This window comes from Leuciscus leuciscus (genome assembly GCF_965113295.1).
Source record: "Leuciscus leuciscus genome assembly, chromosome: 11".
NCBI classification, from domain to species: Eukaryota; Metazoa; Chordata; class Actinopteri; order Cypriniformes; family Leuciscidae; genus Leuciscus; species Leuciscus leuciscus.
In genome coordinates, this window is record NC_138735.1 from 30,904,952 (window position 1) to 30,930,277 (window position 25,326).

The window sequence follows — 25,326 nt, forward strand, 5'->3', positions numbered from 1 at the left end:
CATTGGACTAGTTGACATAGGTGCTTCAGACGCAATCACGTAGGAGCGTTCCCAAAGCGTCATTGACGCAACGTCTCGTTCCCTTCTCAGGGAACTAGGGTTACAGTCGTAACCTGAGACGTTTCTCTCTTTCACGGCTCATTTTGCTCTGAATCAGTTCATCTGTGACTCTTGTACATGATGATCTAAACAGCGGCTTTATGGAAGATGATTAATAAACTAGTCAAGCAACAACATCTTTATGATTCACTTTACAGTATGAGTGTATGATGAGGAAGAAAAAATAATCATGCTTTATAAAAATACATGAACAACCATATGAGAATAGATAAACCAACAATTATCTAAAAAAAAAATTCAAAATAATTTCTTATTATCTTCAGTAATATTAATGAAGTGCAGCAAAATTGATATTAAGTTAATTTTTGTGTTTCTGTTGAGTGTGTGTGTGTGTTTGAGCAGCTGCAGTTTCAGTTCAGTCACTGTGACTCTGACTGATGGAGGTTTTTGTACGACTCTTTATCACTGTGTGAACACTGGACCACTGTGATAACTCTGACAGTAATAATGTCCAGCATCTTCAGTCTGGACTCCACTGATGGTCAGAGTAAAATCAATGTTAGATCCACTGCCACTGAATCTAGATGGAGTTCCTGACTCGAGGGTATTTACATAACGAATCAGGAGTTTAGGAGCTTCTCCAGGTTTCTGTAAGTACCAGGACACACAGGCTGGGCTGCAAGATGTAGTACTTCTACTGAGTTTACAGCTCATCTCTACAGTTTCTCCTGGTTTGGCAGGTTTCACAGGAGTCTGAGTCACTGTGATCTGAGATCTACAGCCTGAAACACAAATCATTTATCAGTCCATAAAGTTTATACATTTATTAGTCCAATTTAAAGCTGTGTTAAAAAAATATTATTTAAATGATTTATTTAGAATATAAACTGTTCACCTTGTAGTATAAAGCCGTATAACAGTGTCCAGATGAAGATGATGATGAAGGTCATGTTGATGAAGATTGTTGTGTGTGTCAGTGATGAAGTGTTAAACTCACAGCACTATAAACACTCTCACACACTGAAGATCTGATCAATATGCAAACACACTCCACATCATTTCCCTGAAGACAGAAGAAACACTGTTTTGTCTTTTAGTGTCTTTGCTAATAAACTTCTGTGGATCATTTTCAGAAACAGAAACTCATGATTTACTTCATGTTATTTTGGGTCGATCTTCTCGCTCTAAACACTGTTTTAATGATCAGTTTCATTCAGACTTTGATGCTGAGAGAATTTAATACCTGTGCTGCAGATTTATATCATCCATGATACTGTATAACAGGTCAAAGGTCATCCAGTAGAGAATGACCATCTAAATCTGGCTGGAGATTTCATTATAAAGCAGGACAATAGAATTAGCAGATTTTTAAGTAACATGTATTTTGTGGCTCTTTTTCGATCAAACATGGTTGATGTTGAGAAGATCTCATATCTGTGTGTGTGTGTGTGTGTGTGTGTGTGTGTGTGTGTGTGTGTGTGTGTGTGTGTTCGTTTGAGTGTGACAGAGGTTTTTGTACGACTCTTTCTCTAGAATGAAACACTGTGGTGGACTTTCGGTGGAGGAACTGAATTGATGATCAGAAGCTGTAAGTCTTTCTTAAATTATCTAATAAAAACGTATGATGTGTGTTTTTAGAAGGAGGTTTAAGGTTATTTAACAGCATTTGGCAACAATATTCTTAATTTATTACAAAAATACATTATTGAAATGCTTTATTTGCTTTACTTTACTTCAACTCTTATTTATTGTCACATTTTAGTCTATTTGACTGATTGATTTCACGCATTCATGCATTTAAATGTAATTTTGTCTGCTATATTATAAATGTCATATTTGGTGTTATTCTATGTTTATTACATTTCAATCCATAGTTCACATTCATAATGTTTTACATTAGTAATTTCACACATAATGTGTGCTAACATTTCATTGTATTTTCAGTAATTACAATGTTTTCAGTTATTTCTAAATATATTTAATTTGACACAAAAGTTGGATGATATAGACAAAATAAATTTCATCAGTGTCATCATCAGGCAAATAGAAATTTAGTTGATAAAGTAAATTTAAACAAAGTTTACTTATATTTCTGTTTATGAGGAAATCTATTGAATGGTGATTATTTTCAAAACACAAATAATATATTGTGTTAAGTTATATTTAACTTAGTTAAATCTAGTTAGTTAAATCTATAACAGTTTTCAGTGTATACAGTAAAGCAACAAACCGTTTACCAATGAATAATTTTTACCGTAGCGTTTTTACAGTCTTTTACCGTTAAAATTATGATACTTTTTTACAATGTACAATATTTAGTAATATTGATTAAATGGAGAATGTTTTGAAACTAAACTCAGGATAGTGTCTATGAATGAAAGCAATGAGGTGAAACTACAGTAAAGATGAAATGATTGTGCTTTTTACTGTATGACCATCAGACAAAGAGAAATTTAGTTAATGAGCATTTTAAAAATCAGTCATTTAAATGATTAAGTTTGCGGATGATTATGAGTGTCTTAACAGAAGAATTTTAAAAAATCATAATTGAAAATGGGCTGAAAATTACAATTGATTCTGAGTATCAAAATAGAAGAATATTTTTTAAAATACTTATGTAATACTTTATTCTAAATCTTATGAATAAATGTAATAATCAATTTTATGTGGACAGTGTTTTAAAAAATGTGATTGAGATTAAAAGATTCTGTAACAATTCTGAGAAAATTCTATATTTTTTTCATTTATTTAATCATTTATTTAAATTTTAAAATTCATATTAATATTTTTAAATGTAATTTTTAATTTTACATGAATAATTTAACATCTTATTATTGCTAACATTCAGTTCCTTTCATGTATTGACTGCAGATACTTTAAAATTCAATTATTTCTTCATATATAATTTTGTCTATAATTCTTGGTAAATGTAACTATTAAAGGCTTTTTTAAATGCATGAAACAAAAGTTGTATAATGTGGACAACATAAATATTTTGAGCATTTTGAAAATTAATCATTTAAACTATCAAATTTGCTGATGTTTATGATTGTGAGTTTCTGAATAGCAGAATATTTTCAAAATAAAGTTAATATTGAAATGATCATTTAAATTTGTTTTCTAGATCTTATAACGACATCACAATATAACCATCAATTTACTTGGACAATGTTTTTCAAACTCATTCTGTGGATCATTTAAAATGTAACCTGTATACTTAAAATCAAATGATCATTCATGAATGTGTGTGTGTGTGTGTGTGTGTGTGTGTGTGTGTGTGTGTGTGTGTGTGTGTGTGTGTGTTCCAGCGGGTCCCTCCGTGTCTCCCTCTGTGTCTCTGCTGTCTCCCTCTTCTCTGCTGATCTCTGGAGACTCCTCCGCTCTGCTCTGCCTGCTCAGCTCTTACTCTCCACAGGGAGCGACGGTGAGCTGGACGCTGGACGGGTCAGAGGTCACCGAGGGGGTTCAGACCAGCGCAGAGAGCGAGCGGGACGGTCTCTACAGTCGCAGCAGCGTCCTGAGCCTCAGCAAAGCACGCTGGGAAGACACAGAGCGCTTCGTCTGCAGAGGAACACATGCCGGAGCTGCTCACGAGGCCTCGTTCCTCAAGAGCTCCGAGTGCTGATGTTTCTCCAGTGAAGACCAGCGTATCTGAGCGTCACGTGATTTACAGCTCAATACTGAAGCAGTCTGTCAATGTGCTGCCATTGCTGTTCATTCAATAAAGCTTCATCTGAACGCAAGCGCACATTTGTGTTGGACTGCATCATTGATCAGTGTGTCGTTCCTTCAAAGTCCTGCACTAAAGTTTCAGCGGCTTTTGATTGATTGGAATTAGGGGTGGAACAATAATTACAGTGGATAGTGACAATATGTATCGTATTATTCACCCAAAATGAAAGTTTAAGAAGTTTACAGGGTTTTCGTGTCACTACTACATTAAACTACTGTATATAATGTTAAATATAATGTATAATAATGCAATGGGGGAATATTTGTGGGTCCTGATAATGCCAAATGTCTGATGTTACCAGTAAAAAGTGGCCTACATTATTTTAGATATATCTAGTCAGAGACATCAAGCATATTCGTCTGAAATAATTCTGTATTTTCAGCTTCAGAATCATGAATATTGTTATTCTGGTGTCTCTATTGTCCTGTGCATTGGGTTATCAGCACCAAGTCCAAGCCTATTCATTTACACACACAATGTTAAACCAAATTGACCATTTTGATGGAGTATGGCAATAATATGGTATTGTGAGTTCAGGATGGTGACATAAGGGTCTCGTTACACCCCTAATTGTAATAGTTGAGAACAGCTGCATTCAGCAGTAAATGTGAAATGAAGCTCTTGGGGTTTGAACATGGTCACTGGAGACGAGCTGCTCTATTCTGAGACCGTCACAATCACTAAACCTGACAATGCAAATGAGATTTTCAACTGAAACGCTCTGAACTGGAACAGTTTCTCCTGTGCTTATGGATTCATTAGTCAGTTTGTTAATAAGATTTCATCTTTATGAGTTACATGTTGGCTCATCACAACCCACACTATAATCACACATAAACAAACTTTAATCTTTAATATAAAAAATGAACTATAAATAAATTTCCACTATACATGGATGTGATAAATTGCACACACACACACACACACACACACACACACACACACACACACACACACACACACACACACACACACACACACACACACACACACACACACACACACACACACACACACACACACACACACACACACACAAAAAACATCAGTATGAAATGTTTATATTGATCCAATGATTGAAAAAGCTGTTATATATAGCACTGTTAAATTACACAGTAATTATAAAGGAAATTATTATTATTTTTGGATGGTGGACTGAAAAAATTATATAAATGTTCATCTGCTCTGATATTGAGAGTGTTTTGTGATGCTGTTAATATATGAAGGATGAACTTTAAAAAAAAATCGATAGACTTATTAAACTGATCAAGCAGAACATCTTTATGATGCAGTGATTCAGTTTAGAAAGAAGAATGAGGATAAATCATAAATGCAGAAAAACTAAAATATGGTGAAAGATTGAAAAATATCCACTAAGTGAAGATCAAACGTGACTGAATTTCCTCACAAATGACTGAAAATAACAGGAGAAAAATGACTAATGAAAAATCATGATCAAAACTGTCATATACTGACCAAGCTCAAACTTTTATATTATTAATGTATAATATATTAATAGTATTGCTTATTATAAGATCATATTGCTTTTCTTGTTTGTGTGTGTGTGTGTGTGTGTGTGTGTGTGTGTGTGTGTGTGTGTGTGTGTGTGTGTGTGTTTGAGCAGTTTCAGTTCAGTCACTGTGACTCTGACTGACAGAGGTTTTTGTACGACTCTTTATCACTGTGTGAACACCCAGCCATTGTTGATCCAGTGTTCACTCATACAGTAATAATGTCCAGCATCTTCAGTCTGGACTCCACTGATGGTCAGAGTGAAATCACTGTTAGATCCACTGCCACAGAGTTCCTGACTGGAGGCGGTTTGCTGCATAAATCAGGAGTTTAGGAGCTTCTCCAGGTTTCTGTAAGTACCAGGATAAATGTGATGGAGTGACATCCCCATCACTCCATCTGTACACATCTCTGCTGGTTTTACATTTGATATCCACAGTTCCTCCTGGTTGTTCTGCTGTTATTGAGGGACTCTGAGTGACGGTGATCTGTCCTCTACACTCTGAAACACAACAAGAAGAAAATACACTCAAAACTTTGACAATATACTTGAAGAAATGAATTAATATCAAACTTGTGCTCCACAAACCTTGAGCAAACGCTGTGAGGGTCCAGATGAAGATGATGATGAAGGTCATGTTGATGAAGATTGTTGTGTGTGTCAGTGATGAAGTGTTAAACTCACAGCACTATAAACACTCTCACACACTGAAGATCTGATCAATATGCAAACACACTCCACATCATTTACCTGAAGACAGTCTCTTATTAACAGACACAAAACACAATCACTGAAGTGAGAACAGAGTAAAAAGAACAGAGTTTGATCTTCTACAATAGCCAAGATGTAAAAAAAAAAATGTATTGTTGTTTTATTGAATCCATTCTTTCTTTTGCCCTTGTGAGTTGGTTTGGCCCCCTTTCGCTTAAAAACAAGAATAGGCTGCAATATACAGTTAATGTGTGTGGCAAAACTTCCCACAACTCTCTGACTGACTTAAATTCTGTATATGAGACAAGGACCCTCAAGAAGGCACAATCAGTCCTGGCTGACCCAAGTCACCCCCTGAACAGGTGATTCATTTCGTTGCCGTCAGGCCGCAGATTCAGTCAGCCTAAATGCAGGACAAACAGACATTAAAACTCTTTTGTCCCTCCTGCTATAGGTTGTTTAAATAAGTCGATGTGAGTTGTGGACTTCTGTGTAGTATTTATTTATTTTTTACCTGATTGTATGGTTGTTGTTTTGTATAATTTGTGTGTTACTTATGTCACATGCCGCTGCACAATGAATTACCCCTCGGGGATCAGGGCCGTGCACAGGGGGGTGGCCCGATGGCTAGAGCCACTGCCCTTCTGCCCTCATCAGCTGAGGTGCCCCTCTCGCCCCCCTCCCTAACCCTCCAGAAGATTCCCATAAAAACGTTCTGTTATCGCTCCGCTAAAGATCCACTGATTCCGCTAATCCGCTACGTGTTTTCCTACTCGCTCCGCAGCGTCACTCGTAGACAAGCATGTGCCCGCTCTCCGACGACAGTTTCAGAATAGAATGTCATCCCATTCACAGGTCGATTACAAATTACAATCCTACGGTGGCCGAGAGAGGTCAACGCGCTGCAACTGAAGAAAACACATGTACTGTATGCAAATAGAAAAACACCTGCAAATTAAGAAAACATCTTCATCAGTTTCACAACACATGTGTGCTCCAAATACTCACAACACAACCAAATACAGAAACGCGCTGCAAAAGTTCACAACACAACCAAATACAGAAACGCGCTGCAAAAGTTCACAACACAACCAAATACAGAAACGCTCTGCAAAAGTTCACAACACAACCAAATACAGAAACGCGCTGCAAAAGTTCACAACACAACCAAATACAGAAACGCGCTGCAAAAGTTCACAACACAACCAAATACAGAAACGCTCTGCAAAAGTTCACAACACAACCAAATACAGAAACGCGCTGCAAAAGTTCACAACACAAACAAATACAGAAACGCGCTGCAAATAGAACAGAACACAACGGAAATGTTTCCGGGGAACCCAATAAGTGACGGACCCGGCTGGGACGTGCTTACAGCTGTCTACTTTTATTATTATAAAATTTTTTTGCAAAACATACAGAGATGACACGTTTATGACATACAACTTTGTATACAATATACAAAATGTATTTACAATATGTTCAATGTCATAAGAATACTAAAAATAACAATGAGCTGAAGACTAAAATAAATAAATTAAAAAAGAGAGAGAAAAAGAACATGAGGGAAAGACATTAGTCTATACATCAGTTACATTGTACACATTTTGTCATGTTATGTTAAAATAAGTTTCATAAGAAATGTTAGAATGCAGCTAGGGTCCAAATATGAGACAGCAAGTTTTAAAGTTGAGACACTCATGTCACGGGTGACAGAATGCTTGGAAAAGCGGAACTCTTTTTCCATGTTCCCCGAGGGGATTATTTTGGTGTAACGCCTTACTCCGGTTCCGGGTGTAGCCGAGGCATTGCCCGACCTAATTACAGCTGATGCACGGCAAGTGTGGGAGAGAGAGGAGCGGCGTTTGCACAGGCTTTTCGCTTCACAAGAGGAGGATAAAGGAGCCGTTCAGTGGAGTTGAGAGGGTGTGTTGGGTCGGCTCCGGCCGCCCCGGCCGGATTCAGTCGGTCAAGACGGTTGTTTGTGATGTAGTTGCTGGTCGGTGTTCAGTTGACTAGTTGTTCGGCTGGGTCTCTGTCGTCGCGTCTGGAGAGCTGCTGGTGGAATACTCCTGGATTGAACTGTGGTTCGGATCTGTGCTGGAAGAGGAAGAGAGAAAGACTGGAGAAGAACTGAGAGTTGAATATTCCCATTGAAATGCATGGATGAAGCGAGGCTTTTGACCAGCCCTACTGTGTGAGTGATTGGCAGTTGTTTGCCTTACCTGATGCACGCCGAATTAATGCTGTGGATTTGTGGTGAACACGAGTGCTGTGTGCTATGCTGAGAAAAGTCTCCCATCGCCTGCTTTCATTCTTGTGAAATGATTTACTTGTATCCATCCAAATTCCAGAACGAAACAACTGAACTGGTGAAGTAATGCTTTGTATTATCTTCTCTTCCACTGAGTATTGTCGTGGAGTAATTCCTCATTGAAGGCTCTTGTTAACCCTCTCTTTCTCTCTGAAATTACAAGTCTCGGGAAAAACCGTATGGTTGTGGAAAAGTCCGAACCATTATACTTACTGACTGAGCTCTGAAGAGGTACAACCTCGCTGGTAAAGCTGCCTATTGAGTCTCTCGCGAATGTCTGATGAAAGTGTTTGATGCTGGGAGAAGAATCCCGAAGACTGCAGCAACGCTGTGAAATGTGCAGCAACGCTGTGAAGTGAGTTTAAAGTCATAATTTCCCCTTCATGTCATGATAAGAGAATCTGCTGTTGAGAGAAGAAACATTGCCTGTTACTTACCGTCTGAGTCCTGCAGATGTGCAGCAACGCTGTGAAGTGAGTTTAAAGTCACAATTTCCCCTTTATGTCATGATAAGAGAATCTGCTGTTGAGGGAAGAAACATTGCCTGTTACTTACCGTCTGAGTCCTGCAGATGTGCAGCAACGCTGTGAAGTGAGTTTTAAAGTCACAATTTCCCCTTCATGTCATGATAAGAGAATCTGCTGTTGAGAGAAGAAACATTGCCTGTTACTTACCGTTTGAGTCCTGTAGATGTGCAGCAACGCTGTGAAGTGAGTTTTAAAGTCACAATTTCCCCTTCATGTCATGATAAGAGAGTCTGCTGTTGAGAGAAGAAACATTACCTGTTACTTACCGTCTGAGTCCTGCAGATGTGCAGCAACGCTGTGAAGTGAGTTTTAAAGTCACAATTTCCCCTTCATGTCATGATAAGAGAGTCTGCTGTTGAGAGAAGAAACATTACCTGTTACTTACCGTCTGAGTCCTGCAGATGTGCAGCAACGCTGTGAATCCTGCAGATGTGCAACAACGCTGTGAAGTAAGCTTTTAGAGTCAATGTCCCACCATTGTGCCCGACGATGTATCTGCTACTGAGAAGAATGCATTACCTGTTACTTACCGTCTGAGTCCTGCAAATGTGCAGCAACGCTGTGAAGTAAGCTTTTAGAGTCACTGTCCCACTATTGTGCCCGACGACGTATCTGATGCTGAGAAGAATACATTACCTGTTACTTACTGTCTGAGTCCTGTAGATGTGCAGCAACGCTGTGAAGTAAGCTTTTAGAGTCACTATCGCACTATTGTGTCCTGAAGACAGTGAAGAATCGATCCAGCGGCTACTCCGGTCAAACAGCCCTAGAAGAAGAGAGTTGCTTATTCTTTTCTCAAGTTGATTGCTATTCAATAAAGATTGTTACTTTTGAACTCAATTACTTGCCTCCTCTTTTGTCCATCTGTTGCATGCCTGTGGTGTTGGCTCCTCACGGTGGTGTCTGGAGTGAGGGGCGGCTGGTCATCCGAGTCCGCCCCGGCCTGCACCGGTGACACTCACACACAGATATAACGCATATTTTAAAAACTTTGTTGTATAAAATGTATATTTATTTGCAACAGTTATGTTAACAGCAATAATATTATATTTCTGGTAAGAACGGCTATTCAGCTGATGGACACGCGCTGCGTTGTCATGGGAACATCCCAGGTGAAAATAATGAGGAAAATATTACGTTGTCTTTCGTTGCTCCCTTCATCAACATAATGGCACACAAGTGCCCCGCTCCCTCCAAAGTGCCCAATTCAAGGGCTCTGCCCTTTTAAGAGAGTAGGGCATAGGTAAAGCTCACGAGCAATAAGCACGTCCCAGCCGTCCGTCACTTATTGGGTTCCCCGGAAACATTTCCGTTGTGTTCTGTCCTATTTGCAGCGCGTTTCTGTATTTGGTTGTGTTGTGAACTTTTGCAGCGCGTTTCTGTATTTGGTTGTGTTGTGAACTTTTGCAGAGCGTTTCTGTATTTGGTTGTGTTGTGAACTTTTGCAGCGCGTTTCTGTATTTGGTTGTGTTGTGAGTATTTGGAGCACACATGTGTTGTAAAACTGATGAAGATGTTTTCTTAATTTGCGGGTGTTTTTTCTATTTGCATGCGTTTTCTTCAGTTGCAGCGCGTTGAGCTCTCTCGGCCACCGTACAATCCACATTACAGACAGTAGTCGATCCACAAAATTAGTATTTTGGTAATATGTTTTCGTATTTCTGTCGCAAAATGTTTTGCTCTTGGTCTTCAAATAGTGCTAACAAGTTACAACTCGTGCAACATCCATGTTCTTGGAAGAAAAGCAAATGTGTTTTGTGCCGTTAGCCACCTTGTAACCTACTATACTAAGGTACTATTAATTTAGATTAGAACACATTTAGATAATATATAGTATATTACCTTTTTATTATGTATAATCTTAATATGGTCTCATTAAAATATTATAAATATGGTGTAGGCTATGTTAGATAGATACTATATCAACTGAGGCAAAAACTGTCTGCTAAATATTCTATACATAATGATTTACCCTCTGGCTTTCTAGAACATTGATTCAATTTTTGCAATGTTGAATAGGCTTTGTCTTTGCTCTTTCTCACTCTGTTCTTCTAATTTTGTGAAAGCATTGTTTTTTTTGTCTACAAAATCTGCAAACAATAGAAAATGTTATTTATTTATTTATTCGTGATTTATTTATTAGTGTTATTTATATTAGATTAGATCAGGTTAAATAATTTGATTGAACATTTTTACATTACATTTACATTTAGTCATTTAGCAGACGCCTTTATCCAAAGCGACTTACAAATTAGGACAAAAATTCAGCGAGTCATCATAAAGAGGCAAAAACAACAACAACGCAAGAAGTGCTCAAAATACGAAGTTCAGGTATTATTCAGAGTAGCATAAGCCTGATAAGTGATGTTTCAAAGGGAAAGGATTTTTTTTTTTTTTTTTTTTTTTTTTTTATAAGGTTAAGTGCTCACGGAAGAGATGGGTTTTCAGCTGTCTTTTGAATGTTGTCAGGGATTCTGCATTCCGGATGAGGGTGGGGAGAGCGTTCCACCAGCATGGAACTGTGAATGAGAATGTTCTGGAAAGTGATTTTGTGGCTTTCTGTGATGGAACCACGAGGCGTCGCTCGTTGACCAATCGTAGGTGTCTGGTAGGGATGTAGACTCGTAGGAGTGAGTGAAAGTAGGAGGGAGCTGAGCCTGTGATGGATCTGTAAGCAAGCGTCAGTGCCTTGAACTTGATGCGAGCAGCGAGAGGTAGCCAGTGCAGAGAGGTGAACAGAGGAGTGACGTGGGCCCTCTTGGGCTCGTTGAAGACAAGACGAGCTGCAGCATTCTGGATCATCTGTAGGGGTTTGGTTGCACATGCTGGAAGTCCAGCCAGAAGAGCATTGCAGTAGTCAAGCCTAGAGATGACCAGGGCCTGGACGATAAGTTGCGTTGCATGCCCAGTTAGGAAAGGCCTGATCTTCCTGATGTTGTGCAGTGCAAACCTGCATGATCGAGCTGTCTTTGAAATGTGATCAGTGAAGGTCAGCTGGTCATCAAACGTTACTCCAAGATTTCTGACCGATCTTGATGGGGTGATTAATGATGACTCTAGCTGGATGGTGAAGTCGTGCTGTAGAGACGGATTGGCAGGGAGGACGAGAAGCTCAGTCTTTGCCAGGTTGAGCTGCAGGTGATGTTCCTTCATCCATGTGGAGATGTCCGCCAGACAGCTTGAGACCCGTGCAGCTACTGTGGGATCATCTGGTTGAAATGAGAGGAGGAGCTGCGTGTCATCAGCATAGCAGTGGTAGGAAAAACCGTGTGCCTGTATGATGTGTCCCAGTGATGTGGTGTAGATGGAGAAGAGGAGGGGACCAAGAACTGAACCCTGGGGAACACCTGTGGTCAGCTGATGTGCTCTGGATACCTCACCTCTCCATGCGACCTTGAAGGACCTACCTGTGAGATAGGACTCAAACCAGTGGAGTGAAGTTCCTGTGATGCCCAGTGATGAGAGGGTGGACAGAAGGATCTGATGATTCACAGTGTCGAAGGCAGCAGACAGATCCAGGAGAATGAGGACTGAAGATTTGGAAGCAGCTTTTGCGATCCGTAGGGCTTCTGTGACTGACAGTAATGCAGTCTCAGTTGAATGCCCTTTCTTGAAGCCAGATTGGTTGACATCCAGCTGGTTGTTTAGAGACAAGAAGGATGTTAGTTGGTTGAAGACAGCTCTTTCAAGTGTCTTCGCAATGAATGGTAGGAGAGAGATAGGTCTGTAATTGTCTACAAATGATGTGTTTAGCGTTGGTTTTTTGAGCAGTGGAGTAACCCGAGCCTGCTTGAATGCTGTAGGGAAGGTGCCAGTATGGAGGGATGAGTTGATGATGTGTGTGAGTGATGGTAGAAGTGTGGGAGAGATGGCTTGTAGAAGGTGTGAGGGGATGGGGTCAAGAGGGCAGGTGGTAGGGTGACTGGAGAGGAGAAGTGTAGATACTTCTTCCTCGGTTAGCGAAGAAAAGGAGGACAGAGGGATATTGGCTATGGAAGGGGTCGGTCTGGGTTCCTGTGTGTGTGGAGCTGAGAACTGACTGCTGATAGCTGTTGTTTTGGTGGTGAAGAAGACTCTAATTTAGATTTTTTAGCGTTGAGCGAAACTTGGCTGAACAGTAATATCCAGACTAGTATGATTGATGTCCCTGGTTACATTTGTCATAGAAAGGATAGAACGTCTCGGGTTACGTATGTAACCCTCGTTCCCTGAGTAGGGAACGAGACGCTGCATCGATACTCGATACTTTGGGGAATGCCCTCGGCATGACGCGTCTGAAGTCTGTAATGGAACTATTCCAATCTTGATTGGTGCTCGTCACTCGTGACGTTGCATGTGACGGTGATCCGGAAGCTATAAAAGGGCAACGGAACATAGCCGTATCAGCTTTTAAAGGGTCGAAGCAAGTCGTTCTCAGGAGCACGAAAAGTGTGGCCGAGAGATGCAGCGTCTCGTTCCCTACTCAGGGAACGAGGGTTACATACGTAACCCGAGACGTTCCCTTTCGTAAAGGGAACTCCCGCTGCATCGATACTCGATACTTTGGGGAACGAATACCCACGCCGCCACACTGAGAGACCCTGCCCTGGTGTGAAGCAATCTGGCACACTCAAGACATGAGAACTTGTGAACCTGGTGTAGAGGACAGATCCAGACTGTAATGTTTGATGAAGGTGTGTGGGGAGGCCCAGCCAGCGGCATCACAGACCTCTTGAAGAGAAACCCCTGCTAGCAAGGCTCTAGAGGATGCCACTCCTCTGGTTGAGTGAGCTTTTATCAGGAGAGGTGAAGGCAGATTGCGCACCTCGTAAGCTGAAGAAATAGCCTCTACTATCCACTTGCTAATAGTCTGCTTGGAGACCGGGGAGCCCTTCTTGGATAACCCAAAACACACAAACAGCTGGTCCGACTTCCTCCAGCCCGAGGTCCTATGTACATAGGCCTCAAGAGCTCGGACCGGGCATAACAAGTGTAACTTAGCTTGATCAGCCGACACATGCGGTGGAGGATGAAAGGCCGGAAGGATTATAGACCGTGCCACATTTGTGGGCACCTTAGGCACGTAGCCAGGTCTAGGGTGGAGAATGGCTCTCACTCTGCCAGGAGAGAACTCGAGGCAAGAGGGAGCCACAGATAGCGCCTGCAGGTCGCCAACTCGTTTCAGGGAAGTAATAGCGAGCAGGAAGGCTACCTTAAAGGATAAAAATTTCTCAGACACCTTATCCAGGGGTTCGAAGGGTGCCAGGGATAAACCTTCGAGGACCACTGCCAGGTCCCACGTGGGGACCCTAGGCTGGATAGCAGGCCTCATCCTCCTGGCTCCACGAAGGAAACGAATTATGAGTGGGTGTGTCCCCAGCGTGCCCACCCCTAAAGGCGTGTGGAAGGCTGATATAGCCGCCACATAGACCTTAAGCGTGGACGGGGAGAGCCCGTCAGAGAAACGATTCTGGAGGAACTCCAGTACTGAAGCCACTGGGCAGTTAACTGGGTCCAACTGATGTTCTCTGCACCATAAAATAAAATTTTTCCATTTAAATGCATAAAGTTTCCTCGTGGAGGGGGCTCTAGAGTTTACAATGGTCTCAACAACCTCGGTTGAGAGACCAGAATTTATGAATTGGTCCCCCTCAGGGGCCAATCCAGTAGCTTCCTGGGCTACCGCCAAGGGTGAAATATCATGACCTTGGGCTGAAGAGGGAGGACCATCCTGATCCGGATTCACCGCGGAAGGCCTGCCAGAAGGGCCCAGATGTTTGGAAGCCATATTTGGGCCTGTCAGTACAGGGCCACTAAGAGTAAGCTGATCCCGTACTGCTGAACCCTCTTGTACTCTAGAACCCCCGGGGGCAGAACAATCGGGGAAAGTATACACAGACATGGCCTCAACCATGTCTGTATCATGATATCCAAACCCAGCAGAGCTGGAAGAGCATGGGAGAGGTGGCGCAGAAGGTGGCCGTCCACATAAAGGGGAAACAGGAGCACCTCTGACAAACCGACCTCCATCCCGGCTAAAGCCAACTTGGGGTGGAGTTCGAAATCCCCGGGCTGCAGCCCCTGCCTCGACAGGATGACTGCCCCCTCTTTGATCAGAGAGACCATCGACATAGTGTCTGTCAAAAATAGAACCTAATGGTCTCTCTGAAGTTTCCTCAGACCCTGTGTTTCCAACACAGGTACTAGGAGCAGGAACCATAACTTCCTCCCCATGATCAGAAAACGAGGGCATGTGCGCGTAACTCTGGTCATGCGGAGTGGGTTCCCTCTCGGGGAAAACCCATTGGTCCTGAGCCACTACTACAGGGCCCCCATATACAGCAGGCCAAAGAATAGTATGTTGAACACTGCTGCCAGCGAGCCCACTCTTTAATAAGGTCACGCAGTGGTGGCCTGGCCTAGCTTGATATTCATGACTATGGTAAGGAAGATGAGTGTCTGAGCTGGAGACAATTGTGCCTGCATCATGACTATAACCTACACCGCCCCCAGGAATCGGTTTCTCTGAAGAGGCACTGGTGATTTTTCCTAGACTCTGAGCCATATTCCCTAGCACCTCACGAGACTCGAAACAACACCTCGGTGTTGAACCGTCTGCTCTAGTAGTCAATGGACAGGAATGAGGATGCCCTGAAGACTCCATGGAGCTAGGACAGTGACCATGCATTCCGAGGAGGTGCGGGGATACAATACTAGGCCGAATGGAAGAATCCGGAACTGATGTGCTTTTCCCCCAAAAGCAGATCTCGGAAACTTCCCGTGATGGGGTTAGAAGGGAATGAGGAGTTAAGGGCCTTGTGGATCTATCACGACAGACCAGTCCTCGGAGCTGGTCTGACTGACAGTCGGAATCTTGAATCTGAACCCCCTCGGAGGTTGATCCATTACCCTGAGATCCGAAACAAGGCCTTACTCCCCTTCCCTCACAGGAACTATGAAGTACCGGCTGTAGAACCCGGGCTCCCGAAACCGAGGAAGAGCTCACCTTGAGGTTTCCTTTGTTAAGAGAGACTTGACTTCCTGTTCCAAGAACCAACCCTGCTCGGGGCTGGCAGACATGTGAACCACCCTTAGTAGATAATATTTTTATATTAGCTCCGCTGTAAGCAGGACCCTCCAGGCTATATTTTGAAGACCCCTCGGGGTGTCTAAATATACTATTATGGGGACCAGTCCCTCGAGACTGGCCTTGGCTAAAAATGTTCAAATGGTTTCGGTGACCTGAAGCAGCTAACTGGCAGGAACTAACCGAAATATGCTCTCTACAGACCTCCTGAGAGGCGGCGAACTCGACAGGGCCGCAACGTTTCCGGGCAGATACTGCGATTTGTGTTCGCTGGAAGCCGATGTGTCCCGAAGCGCCATCGGCGGCGGGAAGTAAACATCGATTTCCTAAGGGCTGTATAAGGGGGCGAGACTCCTGTACTCGCTCTCCTGGGGGAACGGCCATAAGGGTCTGCGTGTTACGACAATACCTCTTAGTTGAAGCCATCTTAGCCCGAGAGACAGTCCTCAGACCTGTCCTCGATATAGAGGGCTTCATACGAGAATGTCTCTTCTGGCCCCAAGCCTTATACGGGGGGGCACGAGAGGAAACCTTCTCAAAATATGTTGAACTGGCGGCTGTCCCCTGAGGCTGCCCCCTGGCAGCAACCCCATGAGACCTAGATTGACAACTGGGTATAGCTGATTGTCGCTCTGCCTCCTGAAACCTTTCGACAACGGTTCTCGCCGCGTCGCCAAAGAGGCCAGAAGGTAAAAGGGGGGCATCGAGAAGGAAAGCCCTGTCTTTCTCCTCGATCCCCAAGCGATTAAGCCATAAATGTCTCTCTGTGACGACTATTGCTGCCATAGAACGGCCAATAGCACGAGCCGTCTCCTTAATAATACGGAGAGATAAGTCAGCTACTCTACGAAATTCAGTAATACCGTTGAGTGAGACCTCCCAGTTATCATCCACCTCTTTGAGGAGGTCAGCCTGGTATGCCTGTAATAACCCCATCGTGTGTAGGCATGCACCGGCTCGACCCACCGCCATATAAGCTTTCCCTAACAAATTCGATGTACGAGATTTGGAGGGAAGTGTCTGAGCTATCAGGGGTGACGCAACGTCAGGGAGAAAATATTTCGCAAAATATTCCTCAACCCGAGGCATCACCCCATAACCATTCTCATTAGATTCCCTAATAGATGAGTAAATATATACATGGGGGGAAAATAATTGAGATGAACATGGATTTTCCCACGATCTCGATACCTCAGTATGAAGATCAGTGAAAAAGGGAAGGCTCTGACACAAAGATTGTGACTGGGTCTGCAGGAAGCGCTCATCCATTTTATTTTTCTTAGTCGCTTCCTGCTTATTATATGGCCATTCAACGTTTAATTTAACCACTGCCCTGGTCACAACCTCCAGCAATTCCTCAATAACGGGAATATGGGGTGGCGAATCCCCATATTTATGTGATTCAGTGTTGATAATATCTAACCCCTCGGAGCCAGATAAATCAAACGCTGTGTCTTTAACACGGTCGGAAGAAGCCGCAGCGCGGGCTTCCGAACCGTGCGCGAGACCAGTGGAGCTGGTTAATAAACACTGAGAAAGGATCGCAACCGTCTCAGTGTTATCTACCAGCTCCACGTGCGAATCCCATGTATACAAGCGGCGCGCTGCCTCAACAGACGCGGGGCCTGATGCACTGGAAACGCGAGCCTGATCTGATTGATCGAACAAGCTCAAACGGGAGCGGAGCTCTCTCATAGATAGCTGAAAACAGTTTGCACAGACAGCACCCTCGAGCACTGCCCGTGCATGCTCCACTCCCAGACAAACAACACAAAACGAGTGTGTGTCACCCTCGCTCAAATAGCGCGAGCAAGGGGACGCACACCGCCTGAGTCGTTTCTCTATATTCGCCATATATATATTGAGATAGACAAACAACACCAAATAAGACAATACAGTCACACAGAACGCTTGCTGAAGACAGAAAGCTGATACGGCTATGTTCCGTTGCCCTTTTATAGCTTCCGGATCACCGTCACATGCAACGTCACGAGTGACGAGCACCAATCAAGATTGGAATAGTTCCATTACAGACTTCAGACGCGTCATGCCGAGGGCATTCCCCAAAGTATCGAGTATCGATGCAGCGGGAGTTCCCTTTACGAAAGGGAACATCTAAAAAAGGTGGGGGGGGGGAGTACTATTCTATGTTAGAGATAGTCTGAAATGTAATGAAATCAAACTGGATACACCATTAGAATGTTTGGCTTTAAATGTTGTATTATCTCCTAAGATGAATTTTAACATTATAGTGCTGTATAACCCACCATCACATGATGTTTCATTTTATGAGAATCTAGACAAAATTTTTAAATATGTAAATACTCGCACCGAATCTGTTTTTCTTGGTGATTTTAATATTAATTGGCTAGAGAAAACCCGTAGAAAAAAATTAAAGAGACTGTTGTCAAAACACAGTCTTCATCAGATGATTAAAGGTCCAACAAGGATCACACGAGCGAGTAAAACTATGATAGATCTGATAGTCACTAACAAACCACAGAGAATCATCAGAACTTATAATTTACTAACAGGGCTCTCTGATCACAATATGACCATGGTTGTACGGAAACTCACTAAACAGCGTTTACCCAAATTTACGAACGAAAGTAAACCAGGGAACTTGGGTATCCCCAAAAATAAGTTGACACAAGTTAAAAATGATTTAGATAATTTAGATTGGAATAATGTTTTACAATCGAATGATTTAGAAAATTGTTGTAACTCTTTGATGAAAAACCTCTCAAATCTTATTGGGAAATATAGTAAGACATTCAAAGGCACGCAACGAAAAGCCTCCTTACCATGGCTGAATAATGACACTCGTCAGTTAATGAAAAAAAGAGACTATGCATTGAAAAAATCGCTGCTCTCCAAAACAAATACCGATTTTCTCATCTTTAAAGGATTGAGAAATGCAGTAGTCAGAGAACTGCGTAAAGCAAAGACCGCCTATTTTATGCAATTGATTGAGGAATCGGAGGGAAATAGTGCGTCCCTTTGGAAGCACCTCAATAGCCTTACTAAACATAAGCCTAGTCAACAAAAAACAATAGCTGAGTTGGAAGTGAATGGAGTTATCAGCACTAACAATTCAGCTATTGCAAATGAATTTAATAATTTCTTTATTCAGTCTGTGGAGGAGCTTGCTGAGACTTTTGAACCAGCAACCCTTTCACAGACTACAAAGTCTGACCAATCAGATCTTTTTCAAATTAAAGAGGTTGGTCAGGAAAAAGTACATGAAATTATTGATAAATTAAATAAATCTAAGGCAAAGGATGTATTTGGGTTGGACACTGCCTTTATTACAACTCACTGCTCTGTCTTGATTAAACCTGTAACCCACCTTGTAAACCTTTCCATCAGAGTGGGTAAATTCCCACAAAGTTGGAAACAAGCCATCATTACACAGATTTTCAAGGCTGGCGCAAAAAATCAAGCAAGCAACTATAGGCCAATCTCAATACTGCCGGCTTTATCCAAAATTTTAGAGAAAATTATCATAGAACAGTTAGTAGAACATCTTGAAGGTAACAAACTTATCAATTCTAAACAGTTTGGATTCAGAGCAGGGTATTCTACAGAAATGGCTAATTGCTACCTTACCGAGAACATTAAGAGTAGGTTGGACAAGGGTAATGTTGTGGGAGCTGTGTTTATAGACCTAAAAAAGGCCTTTGACACCGTGAACCACAACATACTCTTGAATAAACTTACCACCTTCAACTTTTCTGAACATGCTATCGGCTGGTTTGCATCATATCTAGAGCATAGAGAGCAACGTGTTAAAATAAACACCGAACTCTCAACATCATTACAATCCACAATGGGTATTCCACAGGGCTCCATTTTGGGGCCTCTGCTCTTTAGTCTATATATAAACGACTTACCTACATGCTGTCAGTCAGCCAATTGCCAAATTTATGCTGACGATACAGTAATTTATGCATCAGCCAGGACACCAACTATAGTAGCAGAGACCCTGACCAAGGAAATGGAGGGTATATCCCAATGGCTTAAAGATAATCATCTGACGCTTAACGTCAAAAAGACGGTATCTATGTGCTTCTCAATTAGAGGAAAAGCTAAATGTACTATTAAAATAGATCAAGAAGCCATAGAGGAAGTTGAGGAATTTAAATTTTTAGGTATTATTTTGGACTCCCAACTCAAATTCAATAAACACATTAACAAACTCTGTAAGACTGTCCGGACAAACCTAAACTGTTTTAGAATGATTAGGCATCATATACCTGTCAAAGCAGCTTTGCTGTTTTTTCATGCTATGATACTCTCTCATTTATCTTACTGTGTTACTGTATGGGGCCAAACCTCCCAGACAACAGTCAAACCCATCATATCATTATACAAACAAGCACTGAAAATAATGGATCAGAAACCAAATATGTGGCATCACTGTTTGATTGTACAGAAAAATAAGCTTTTAAATTTTGATAGTTTTATTAAGTTCTCTTTTCTTAAGCTGATTTTTAAATGCACAAATAATCTAGCTCCAGCCGTACTCTGTCCTTTTGTGACAAAAATAAACACAAGGAGAGTGGCCACTAGGAGAGCAGCGGGTGGCAACTGCATAGCAGAGGGGCGCAAAACCACTTTTGGCCAGTCAAGTTTTTCAGTGATAGGGACCCATTTTTGGAATGATTTACCAACGGAAATAAAAACAGAAACCGACCTGAAAACATTTAATAGAAAGGTGAAACACTGGCTGAAAGAAATTCAAATATGTGGACATTGAGTCATTTTTGTTGTAATGTATTTCCTGTGCTGGATGTGATGTGTTGTTTTGTGTAATGTGGTCGGGATTGTGTAAAATGTTAATGTTAGTGTTTATAATGTATTGTCGCATGATTGTGTAATTTACACTGTAGTTTTTTACAAATGATATATTTGGTATATGTTTTTAGAAAGGCCTGACCAGGGACTGGGGTTGCAAATTAGCCTATTGGCTAGAAACCTTTTATGCAACACATTTACACATTTTGTTATGGCTTTGTCTATGATAATTATGTATGTAATAATGTGCGCTGCATTGTCCCTGACAAATAAATTAATAATAAAAATAAAAATAAGTTCGCAAAATCGTCAGCAGTTAAGGAGGAGGCGGGTGGTGGTGGAGGTGGACAGAGGAGAGAGTTGAATGTCTTGAAGAGGAATCGTGTGTTGGAGGAGCTGTTGATCTTGTTGTGGAAGTATGAAGATTTTGCAGCATAAACATCAACAGAAAAGGAAGAGAGGAGAGATTGATGCATACTCAGGTCAGATGCGTCTTTTGATTTGTGCCATTTCCTCTCTGCTGCCCTGAGTTCGGTCCGGTGTTCCCGAAGAACCTCAGATAACCAGGGGTTAGAGGGAGTAGCGCGTGCTGGCCTGGAGGAGAGAGGGCAGATAATGTCTAGAGAAGAGATTAGAGTGGAGCATAAGGTGTCCGTTGCGGTATTCACATCCAGAGATGAGAATTGTGAGGGTGGGGGAAGAGAGGATGATACGGCAGAGGAAAGATGGGAGGGGGAAAGTGAGCGCAGGTTTCGTCTGAAAGTGACTGGTGGTGGGGGTGGTGGTGCAGGGGTAGAGAGTTGTAGACTGAAAGTAATGAGGAAATGATCTGAAACGTGGAGAGGTCTCACCAAGACGTTGTCTGTGGTGCAGTTGCGTGTGTAAACCAGGTCCAGTTGGTTGCCTGATTTGTGAGTACCTGTGGTGATGAGTCGTTTGAGATCGAAAGATCTCAACAAGAACAAGAATTCTAATTTTCACTACTCCCAGTGTATGATTGCAGAACAATATATGTTTGAAAATTGATGGAGCAACAGATTTTGTGTGAAAATAAATCAGAAAGGTGGTTTGTTTAAAAATCGTATTAATGTATGAGGTGGCAAGGAGGTACACACGGGGTAAAACCAGCACGGTAAAGACACACAGTATTGATAAAAATACTTAAGCTAAATTAATATGCTTTTAATAATGTCTAAGTTGATACTTGTTCAAACCAATCACTTTAGCAAAGTTTATAACAATTTGAGTTATTTTGATAAATTAAATAATAAATGTTTGTTCAATAAATATAGGCTATCTGTCATAATTTTCATTTTAAAAATACAGAAACAAGATTCTTGAGATCTTTGTATTTAAATTGCTACATAAGTCTAAAACATTAAATATATATATATAAAATAGTAGATTAAATTAGCAGAGAATCAACTTTGATCAAGTCAATGATCAGCCAAATTTCCAAGTCCATCATCAAAAGCGTTTATGAAAAAAAGTGCTGAGCAGAATTTGTGCCATCGAGTGGTATAAAAGAGAATTAAGTCAAATGCGCATTTTACCCCGGTGTGACTTTATAACTGTTGTAACCTGTATATCATTTCAATTTATACTTTAACTGTATAATATTAAATTAAATGTCTATACTACTTCCATAGGATGAGGCAGCTCAGAGAGTGAGAGCCCACTGAGCATCAGACAGTTAAACTGGCATTGACATTGAATTATTTAATTGGAAGAGTAATTATAACAACATAACTTGATTTTGCACTAAATCCTAATTGTAATCTTATTGCCCATATAAGAGTTGTTTTAAATTTTCTGTATTAAGATGATACTGCCTCATTCAAACTCCTTATAGTGCCCCCTTTTTTGGTTTAAGCCACTGCCCCTCAAAATGTCTGTGCACGGCCCTGCATCAAAGACCAACTTTAGTATATTAATCTGAATATCTGCTGTGAGACTTTGAGAATATTTTTTACTGTAGTTGGAGTGAAACGTCACTGTTAATCCCCAAAAACCAAATCCATGTGTGTTCCTGCAGTTTATGAACAGACATGAGGATCATCACACACACGAGTCTCTGTCAGTCACTGAATAACTGAGTTTGATTGAGAGTCACACATGATATAAACATGTTCACTTTAATAAATTCAGTCAGTAATTCAGTGATGATGAGCTTCATAAAGCAGGGGAAGTCAGTGAGTTTCTGCAGTGAGTTGATGTGTGTGTTGTTGATCTGAAGTTCAGTTAGTGAAGCGTTCAGGAGGTTTTTCTTCTGATGATCTATTAGTTTATTTCACTGGTTCACTTTCAGCAGCGGCACCAAACTGATGATGGCAGTAAATCAGCACATATTAAGATTATTAATACAACAGCTGACTGGTAAATACTTTGTAGAAAGGAATGATGCACTTTTAGCATATTTATATATATATATATATATATATATATATATATATATATATATATATATATATATATATATATATATATAATTAAAACATTTTATGTGCAATTACACACTGAATGTTTGTCAAAACTGTAAAGATGATTTTCATTGTCAAAGGATCTTTTTTTCATCCAATGAACTAGAAACAATAATTTCTGACATTTACTTGATTTGACGAGTTTTCAGCTCTTTTCCTCTTCAAAGATAATTCAATTCTAAAGGGTTAAAAGTACATTGAAAGAAAATAACATTTGGCTGGTATTTTGGCACAATATTTCCAAACTGGCATTTATATTCTTAATAGTATTTCCTCTTAATGATCAGCTCTGTCTGATACTTCAGAAGTAAAAAGGTTTATAGAAATAAATTTTATTAATTGTAAAGTTATAGTGGATGTGACACACAAAGTTTGCTTAAGGTTTGTTAAGCAGATCAAAGTCTGTTTTACATGAGCGACACACGCTTCAGTGCTCTGCATGTGTTTATAACTCTGTCAAACATCAAACATGATCAACAACTGTTTTTCACTAGAATTGAACCTTCAACCTACAAAAATGACTTTCATCACCATATTGATCTGGACGCTGGCAGTGTTATGTCGAGGTTTGTGTCAGTCAAGATTACAAACGTTATTCACTCGTTATCTTTATGTGTGTTGTGAAGATATAAGGTTGTAAAAGTGTTTGCGATTTCTAATCTTTCTCTCTTGACAGAATCTGTTGGGCAGGAGACAGTGACTCAAACTCCCTCAGAGCTGCTCTCTCAAACTGGACAATCAGTCGCTGTAAACTGTAAATTTAACAGAGATCCAGACTGCTGTCACAATGGAAACCATTTTCTTAGTTGGTACTTACAGAAACCTGGAGAAGCTCCTAAAATCCTGATTTTTGGATCCATCAGTCGACATTCAGGAACTCCATCTAGATTCAGTGGCAGTAGATCATCTGGGAGAGATTTCACTCTGACCATCAGTGGAGTCCAGACTGAAGATGCTGGACATTATTACTGTCAGAGTCGCCACTACATCAACAGTAAAGATGTGTTCACACAGTGATAAAGAGTCGTACAAAAACCTCCGTCAGTCAGAGTCACAGTGACTGAACTGAAACTGCAGCTGCTCAAACACACACACACACACACTCAGTCAAGTTATTCGTGATATTAAATGAAACATAAAGCATTCATTGAGTTTTTAACTTATTAAAAACTTTTTCTTATCTCTTTATCTTATTATATTTATCTAAGACTATATCTATAATGTGTCCGCATGTTCTTGTTTCATCATGAATCTGCAGGAGTGTTCATGCTCCATTGACTGAAGTTTACTTATAAAATGTCAGTTAAAGCCCTGATCTAATGAAAGACCTGAAACAAAAATGACACAAAGGAAATGGGCGTGGTCTAGGCCTATAAATACCGCTCGCAGGCAGCTATTATCTGATTTTTCATCCTTCAAGCGAAGCACACGCATCGCTGGAGCTGGAGAAGAAGCCGCGCCGTCTGAGAGAGAGCACCTTCAGCGGGACGAGTCACTGAAGTCGCTGGCCGCGCCGCCTTCCTGCCATCCTGCTGCGCTTCCGGCGCTCATATCCTTTCCACTACTTTGTACTCTGTTTGTGTGTGTGTGTCGCCGCTGCGACACACATTCTAAAAGAGCTAGCGTCTTTTTCAAGATGCCTTCCTGCGGCTCGTGCAGAGCCACACTCAGCAACGGGGACCGCCACGTGGTTTGCGTTTCCTGCCTGGGGGAGGAACATGCAGTTCTCGCGCTCGCTGACGGCGGCTGCCCTCACTGCGAGCTGATGACTATGGCAACTCTGAGGACTCGCCTGGCCTTCTTCGCTGAGACTGCTCCCCCGCCCGCCGCGGTGTCGCGCCGTAAAAAGCGCCGTGCCCAGCGGGTCCCGGAACCTTCCCCCAGCCGCCAAAGCTCGCCGGTTCGCCCGCTTGCTTCCCCGGCTTCGTCAGCCTCTCTTCCTGACGGACAGCGGCCGCCGTCTGCCGCCGCTTCCGTCGACATCGCTGACGAGGAAGCCCTGCTGGGAGAGGATGATTCCTGCTCTATCCTGGCGTCAGGCAGTGAGGATTGGGCGGGCTCTGAGGATCCCGCGCCCCCTGCCCGCACATCGTCAGGCAAGAGAGCGTCCATCGAGACGGAGCTC

The 25,326-nt window shown here is 41.7% G+C and overlaps 1 long non-coding RNA gene and 1 gene segment (V, D, J or C); one reads left to right on the forward strand and one right to left on the reverse strand.

Annotated features, from left to right (window-relative positions):
- Nucleotides 1–545: 545 nt before the first annotated feature.
- LOC309508992 lies at nt 546–24,137 on the reverse strand. Its single transcript, XR_014209754.1, has 3 exons — nt 24,019–24,137; nt 956–6,056; nt 546–842 (listed from the first exon to the last, which is right to left on the reverse strand). It is a non-coding gene; the product is annotated as an uncharacterized lncRNA (long non-coding RNA).
- LOC309508938 (Ig kappa chain V-III region MOPC 63-like) overlaps nt 23,704–25,326 on the forward strand; it is a 169,836-nt gene continuing 168,213 nt past the window's right edge. Inside the window, exons 1-2 of the V gene segment in view lie at nt 23,704–23,767; nt 23,878–24,205.